Source organism: Silene latifolia, unplaced genomic scaffold (genome assembly GCF_048544455.1).
Source record: "Silene latifolia isolate original U9 population unplaced genomic scaffold, ASM4854445v1 scaffold_57, whole genome shotgun sequence".
NCBI classification, from domain to species: Eukaryota; Viridiplantae; Streptophyta; class Magnoliopsida; order Caryophyllales; family Caryophyllaceae; genus Silene; species Silene latifolia.
The window spans coordinates 3,036,176-3,043,685 of NW_027413480.1; the positions used below are offsets into that span (position 1 = coordinate 3,036,176).

At 39.0% G+C, this 7,510-nt stretch overlaps 1 long non-coding RNA gene across 1 annotated transcript; it reads right to left on the reverse strand.

Moving 5' to 3' along the window:
* Window positions 1–2,205: 2,205 nt before the first annotated feature.
* Window positions 2,206–4,333, reverse strand: LOC141639733 (uncharacterized). Its single transcript, XR_012542642.1, has 3 exons — window positions 4,165–4,333; window positions 3,206–3,267; window positions 2,206–2,530 (listed from the first exon to the last, which is right to left on the reverse strand). It is a non-coding gene; the product is annotated as an uncharacterized LOC141639733 (long non-coding RNA).
* Window positions 4,334–7,510: the final 3,177 nt, after the last annotated feature.

Sequence of the window (7,510 nt, forward strand, 5' to 3'; positions counted from 1 at the left end):
ATTTTTCTTTTGAACATTTTCAAAGTCACCCCATATGTAGTGAGGGTGGCTTATATTTGAAGGTTTAGGAGTCTATTTTTGCTCTTCTTTTCATTTGATACATTTTGCAAACTTTCTTTCACTTTTCATTTCATTTCTTGAACTCAAATTTTTGAACAATTTCCTTTTGTGCCCATTCCCTTTGATGACAAAAATGTGGTAGAACATGGATGATGGATGCATGGTTTCAAGGGTTACCTTGGAATAAACGGTAGCCAAGGAGTTATCACACCACAAAGTACTCTTGACTAGGCCTTAATCCATGGGTCAAAGGATACTAGCATGACACATCCTAGGGTGTTTTACAAGTATTCTAACAAACAAAGTCTTTAGAAGAAAAAGCATCTACTAGGGCCTATTTACACTTGTAAAGCTTCCCAAGTAGACGGTTTCACAAAATTTTTCTAACATGCAAACTACATGCCATGATGCAACTAACATATGTACATCCTAATGCATATGATTCTACCAACTAATATGCCAAATAATCTAAATGCAAGTCCTAAATTCACATTGTTTATACCGCATCAATCAAAATAAAGCCACATAGTCATTAACATAAAGAGGAAAAAGGAGATTGGAAAGATCATACCATCTGGTCTTCAATATCCTCATGTCTCGGATGTGGCGTAGTCGATCAATGTGAACAAGGATAGACAAACATAATATATATACAAACAATATATACAAGACTACACTACAAAGGAAATGAACTTGTTTTGGATTTTCAATTTTTCAATTTTTTTTGATTTTTTTCGAAATTTTTGATTTTTTTTGGAGTTTTGAATAAAAGTTAAGTTAGAATTTCCCATCCCCACACTAATATGGGCATTGTCCTCAATGGCCAATATGATAGGAAATTATGCAAGTCCTAAATTCATGATTTCTATACTAAATGCAAGCTATACTAAACTACACTACATGATGTATGGGTTTTTGTTTATGACGGAGAGCGTAATTTAGATTACCTCCCGTTGCGTATGCATGTACTTCCCCAAACCGAGATAGACATTATTTCTAATGTCTTAAATTTTGGGGTAGTTCATGCACACAAGATGCAAAGCATGAAACTATATGTTGTCATTTTGTATTTTTCATGTGGGAACAATAAAAAGAACACCTCAATGGGGCCAAGGTGTTAGTCCTCGTGTTGCTAGGACTCTCCAAACTATGATCAAGATAAAATAAAGAAAACAAAGAAAGAAGTAGACAAACCTCAAGAGGGTAGGAGCCTCCAAAGTTTGCTAGTCCTCCATCATATAATCATTGTCATCATTTTCCTCCATAGAAGTGGAATCATCTCCACTCACCTCTTCACTTCCTTGATCTTGCTCACTTCCTTCATTATCTTCATTACCCTCTTCTTCTTCATCTACCTCTTCATCAACACCCTCATCATCAACAACCTCATCATCGACATTCTCAACTTCACCCGGTCTTTCACCCCTAGATGTGCTTGGAAAGAATACTTCCCTATCCGCCCAACTAGGCAAAGGACATGATGGATCAAGTATTCCTTGCCTAGCTAAATGAAGGAGGGGTGGATATTGGGCCAAGTATGCATCTACTCGATCCTTATAAGCTTGTTTGTGCATCTCTCTCATGAGGAGAGTCATGTAGTCATTTACCACTTCAACATCTTTGGGTTTGACCTCTTGATATTTGAATAGATAGGGTGGTGTGACAATAGAGGAGGAGGGCTCTTCAATCTCGCCCCTTTGTTGACGGATGACGTACTCGGCGTCCTTGGAGAGTGGAAGAAGGTAGTTTGTTCGATGAGCACTCAACCGACAAATCTTGGAAGGCAAAGTAAAAGATCTCTAGCATCATTGGTTAGCCACCCATAGTTGGTGTCAAGGGACTTATGCTTGACGCACTTGTACTTGTAAATCATGGCGTCCATGTCAATGAGATGACCCCCTTTGATCGCTGATACGTGTATATTATATAGTCTTTTTTAGCCTATTTTAGCACGTATTTCGATGCATTTTGGTACTATTTATATTGCATTATGCCCCGAATTGGCTACTTTGGTTCGTTTTGTCCGTTTTGTAGAAATGAACGCGAAAGTAGTGGAATCGTACCGTTTTTCGTCCTTTTTGCATGCATTTAGAGGAGACGGGACTCTCCAGAGTGAGATACTGTAACAGCCTCAAATTTTACCGACCAAAACGATAAACTAGAGATGGAAAATTCACGGCTGTCACTCCACACTTAGCTTAAAATGCCAAGTGCAAGGTAAATACAGAGTCAATCTTAAAAAAAAACAACATACATATCTCAAAACTTTATCAAATAATCGAAATGTTGAAGCGGAAGACTTAAGTCTTACAAAATCTAAAACAATAAATATAATTCAAATCCAACAATATTATAAAATTACAAATAGATTAAAACGGAGTCTTTATTCAAATCCTTCCACACTCGTACTAATCCCCGGATCCAGTATGCACCCATGCAGCATCTCAAGCATTTCAATTGTACCTATCAACTGTACCCAAAACATAAATAGGTACAGGTTCCAGTGGAGGAACAACCCAAAACATAAGGACGTCAGCATTTGCTGAGTTTTGAGAAAATAAGAAGAAATGATAAATTCATAATAGAACAATATTATAAACTTTACAAGCTCCAAAAACAGTTAGAAAGAATTATATTCCAAAACCAACATTATTATAAATCCAATACCAATTATTAAACCGTTAAAAGTCCATAACTTTCACCACCTGTGTGCCAAGGTCCTACCCTTGACACGGTCTAGAGGTATCACCTGTGCTTGGTCAGACTTATAATAATGCGCATCTCTCACATTTGGGCAGTCAGTAGGATGAGGCTGCCAAAGGAGAAAGTCTAACCCCCTAGCAAGTGGGGCCGATCAAACCCCACCCAATGAAACTCGGGCCAAGAGTTTAGTTTCGGGACAAAATCCCAGGGACGTCTCAGACGCACCTTAAAACCTGCTAGACCAACAGATCTCCCAGAGTCTGTTACAAAATTCCAAAAGACGGCTTGCGCCAAAAATTCCAACGGGTGACCAACGGTCACTTAAATCAATTCTCAAAAATTCACAAAGCTAATAGAAATTTATCGTTACCAAAAGTATGTAAAAACAGTTTAAATGTCAACCGAACATGCTCTTAATTTTAAAAAGGGTAAAAATCCTTACCTTAAAGGCGACCAATCACAGCTAAGCTTAACACAAAAATTCCTTCTCTTCAAACCCGCAAGCTACAAGTATAAGAGAAATTATCCAATTACCACATTATCCGAAATCATAATGATCACCGACTTAATACTTAAACCCATTTTATACGGAATGTCCACTGCACAATTAGCTCAGCCAATACTAAGATTTTAACTGACCCTGAACTACATGCCAATAATCCATGTCAAAGCCATTAACTCCAACACTAGACAATCCCAAAACCAACCTTAAATAACGTCTCAACAAATAATTTGATACCACTGTAAATATGTTTGCCCATAATTTCAACGAATAGAGCACCCTCTACCTCCATAGCCAATTAGGCCTTTAACTTGTACCACTACATCCTAGTTTCACTCAAAAATCCAAACAGCTCCAAACAGCCTGCGTAATTTAACTGTTGTAGACTAAGTTTATTATACCCAGTAGGCTTAAACTAGCAGTACCAACACTCTTCAAAACTAATTTCTGACCCGAACACTTAACAATCCGTAGCACAACCCAGGCGTCAAAATCCGATTAATAAACTGAAGCTACACCTATGATCAGTCACATATATTTTTGAACTGCGTTGATTAATCTCCACTGACCTCGTATTAACACTCCGTCCCCTATTGCATTAAACCCAATTGAACTTATCTTATATTTTTTTTAAAGCTAGTGCACCACAAACAATTTATACCAACAAACTCCATAAGATTTGTATTCCTCCGTAACTGACAAATTGAATAATAAGGACTTTACAATTTGTTCCATCTATATACAAACACCACTCACTCAATCCTAATTTAGTCAACTAACCACCAACCCATACTCATATAATAATTCAAAGACCCTAATTAAAATCTAACAAAAAAAATCGTTTCAAACTTTGTTATACGAATTATTTAAATAAAAAAATCAATTAACAAATCACTTACAATAGATTTATCGGAGCGCAACAAAAGAGGAAAAGAAGGGACGTTTAGAATCTGGTCGGAGTTCGGCAATCGCTTCGGAGGGTAACGGCGTGCGGCCAATAATAGAATAGAGAATGGTGTAGAAGCAGGAGACCAAAAACGTGAATTGGGTGTGAATGTGAATTAGGGAAACAAAGGAGTAGGGTGGTATTAGAGTAATAGACAACCGGGTCAAAGCTAAGTGAGTTTTGGTAAAATTCTTTTTTTTTTTTTCTAGTTGGGTCAAAGTCCAACATTAAAGCTCGGTCCGTAAATAAATGTTTCGTTCAGCTTCGTTTTTTTATAAAACCCTTATATTAAATTACAAAACTTTCAATTAAAGTTCCATATTAAAAACAAAATGAGAAAGCAACCTTCAAAGGTAACTCAGAAAAAGTGGGGTGTTACAGATACTGCATTGGAGTGCGTGAAGGCACGGTTTACGAGGCAGTCGGGCATGGATTTGAGCTGAATTGAAGACAGAAGACTCGATCGAGTGGTTTTCATGGCCCCAGTTGGTCGATCGAGTGCTTTTCTACTCGATCCAGAAGTGCTATAAAGAGGGGTTACTCGATCGAGTGATTATTCTACTCGATCGAGTAGATTTCCTGTGGTTTTGCTCGATCGAGTGGATTTAATCTACTCGATCGAGTGGTTTCTGTTTTCATGGCCTTTAATTAGCCCGTGAGTTGTTTTATTTCGATAAACTTAGTTATTTTCCTATTTAAGCACGCATTAGCTAGGTCATTAGTATCTATTCTTTACTTAGCTTTTATCTATTCTTCACAACAAGACTGCGTTACTTTTTGCTCTTCACTGTAACTTTGCTTTCGGGATTATTTCGCTTGGATTTTGTCGTTATTTATGCCGGATTCGCACGATTGTAATCTCTTTCCCCTCTCTTAATAATAATCAATCTTTTATTTGCTTTAATCCTTTGTTTTACTTCATTTAATTTCTGCCCTAATTTACTTTTATGCAATTTAATTATCGTTTTAATATGTTGAATGCTGGTTATTTATCTGCTGTTAGTTTTGATAGTTTAATTAGCAATAAGAGTAGCTAAACTTCTTTCATGTTGGGATTAGGGGATCTACGGTAGAAATGTGACGACGTAGTAAATAGGTTAGATGAATTAATTGTGAGACTCTGTCACCATAGCAATTTAATTGTATTTTACCGACTTAGTTGAGTGCACGCTTCTGAGTCATCCTTGTAATCTGGCTAAAAGTAATCCTAGATCGAAAGATTGGACTAAATAGGCCTGCTATGAACAGTACACTACCCTGACGAGGATGAAAGTTAAGTTAGTGGTATTTTAGGATAGAAAGTGGACCGAAAGGACTTTTCCATATCCGTCTCGCATTAATCTGTCTAAGTTGAGTCACTGGACTACCGTAGTGAACCGAAATCCTGACATGACCTCTCTCTATTTGATAGTTTAAATATATTTTCCTGCTTTTACTGCTCTTTTCTCTACTTCTCTTCCTTTAAACCTTTAGTTTAGAAAACAATTCAAACAACCCCCCCCCCCCCATTTGTGACCAAATAGACGGACTTCTACAGATTTCTTGCCTCCCTGAGGAGATCGACCTGACTTCCCTAGCTATATAATTAGTTTAGTTAGTTTATTTTTGATAGGTACATGACAGACGTATCAAATTTTGGCGCCGTTGCCGGGGAGGCAATTGCCCTATCTGTCTTTGTTTCGTTTATTTTATCCGTCTCAGGGAATTTTTATTCCTTGAGGCAGTTCTTATTCATTTTCTTTCAGTGTTGTTTATGCCCAGGTCAGACAGGTTTGAGTTAGTTTGGTGATTGAGCGAGGAGAGACTATTAAGGCATAGACTCCGTCTGCAGAGAAAATCACGAAAGGAGGACTTGAGTACTTTCGAGCCAGAGCTACATCATTCTCTTTTCGTAGAAGACATTCCTATTTTTGCCGATAAACAAGTAAAGATGCCAAAACTTTCTAGTCATTCGGTACCTAAAGCATCCTCAATTCCAAAGGGTTTCAATCTCCAGACTGAGGATGGGAATACATTCGACATCCGTCCTTCCTACATCAATCTGGTGGAAAGAAATCTATACAGAGGTGTTGCAGGTGAAGACCCAAGGAAGCACATGGAGGTCTTTACAGACTACTGTTCTACTATCCCCGCCACAAAGGGGGTAACTCAAGACAAGATTAAGGAGGTTTTGTTTCCTTTTTCTTTGGCCGATTCAGCCAGGGAGTGGCTGACTGACTTGGACCGCACATCTGCAGGGGTTACAGATTGGGAGTCTCTTGCTCTTACCTTTTACAAGAGATATTTCCCTCCACAGCGCACCAATCAGCTGAGGGCCAAGATTACCAGTTTCAGGCAGGCTCCCGATGAGACTTTATATGAGTCATGGTCCCGATTCAAGAAATTGGTGAGGTCTATTCCTCACCATGGTTTTGACCCATGGTTTATATCTAATCAGTTCTACAATGGGCTGTATGATGACCACAGAGCCATACTTGATGCGGCATCTAATGGGAGATTCCAGGAAAATACCGACGATGATAAGGGATGGGCCCTTATTGAAGAGATGGCGAATCATAGTGCTGAGTATGGAAACCCGAGGGATGGTATTAGAACAGTTCATGCAGTCGATAAGCAGGTTGTGGCTCAGCTGGAAGCCATGAATGCTAGATTTGACAAGTTGGAGTTACATTCTGCTGGGGAGCCTCAGGCGGTCCATGTGCTTACTAGAGGGGATACCTTCACATGTGAGAGGTGTGGGAGCAATGATGGTCACACTGCCATTGGCTGTCTTATAGAGAAGGAACAAGTCCTTGCCTTTCAACAATATAGGCAAGGAGGGGGTTCCTATTACAATAACCAAGGGGCAGTCCATCCCAATTTGAGGTGGACTAGTCAAAATGTGCTCAATCCTACCCCTCCTCCGCACCAGCAGCAGCCGTATGTTCCTCCACATAAGAATCAACAAGGCTTTCAGAAGCCTCCTTCCTTCCCTCCTCCCAATCACAGAGCATCATCTTCTGGAGGAGTGAGTGAGATTGGTGAGCTAAAGACTATGCTGTAGTCTTTTACAAAGCAGTGGCAATTGAGTGATCAACAGAAAGATGCATCCATCAAGGCACTTGAAACTCAAGTTGCCCAATTAGCCGCGAACCAATCTACAAGGAAATCGGGTCATTTACCGTCACAAACTGGCAAAAATACACATGAGACGGTAAATTTAATTAATTTGAGAAGCGGTCGTTCATATGAGGGACCAGAAGTGTTGAAATCAGACCCGAGGAAGGAAATAATAGCTGATGAACAGTGTTCTGTCGAAG